Here is a 385-nt window from a genome sequence, read left to right on the forward strand (position 1 = left end):
ACTATACTGTAATTAAATTAAAGGTTATTGCTCCCCGACCCAATAGAATATCATGAAAAAATGCACTATTTCCCTAATTTGGCCATGGACTAATCACAATGGAAGATTACATATGGAAACTTTCTCCTTCTAAAATAAAGTACCTGATTCACATTTTTCTACATGGAGCTTTGTATAAAACAAGCCATTTCCTTTAAATAATTATTATCCACTGTTTTCCAAAACTGACTTTCAGAATAAAAATATCCATTTTCTATAACGTCTAATATAGGATGGGGGTAGCTCAAGCAAATTACAGACTCATTCACAAAGTATATAATGTCTGGTTCTTGGTCTTCAATTATTTGCAATGCCCTTTCTGGTCGCCACTCGCCACATAATACAA

This window comes from Penaeus monodon, chromosome 25 (assembly GCF_015228065.2).
Source record: "Penaeus monodon isolate SGIC_2016 chromosome 25, NSTDA_Pmon_1, whole genome shotgun sequence".
Classification (NCBI taxonomy): domain Eukaryota; kingdom Metazoa; phylum Arthropoda; class Malacostraca; order Decapoda; family Penaeidae; genus Penaeus; species Penaeus monodon.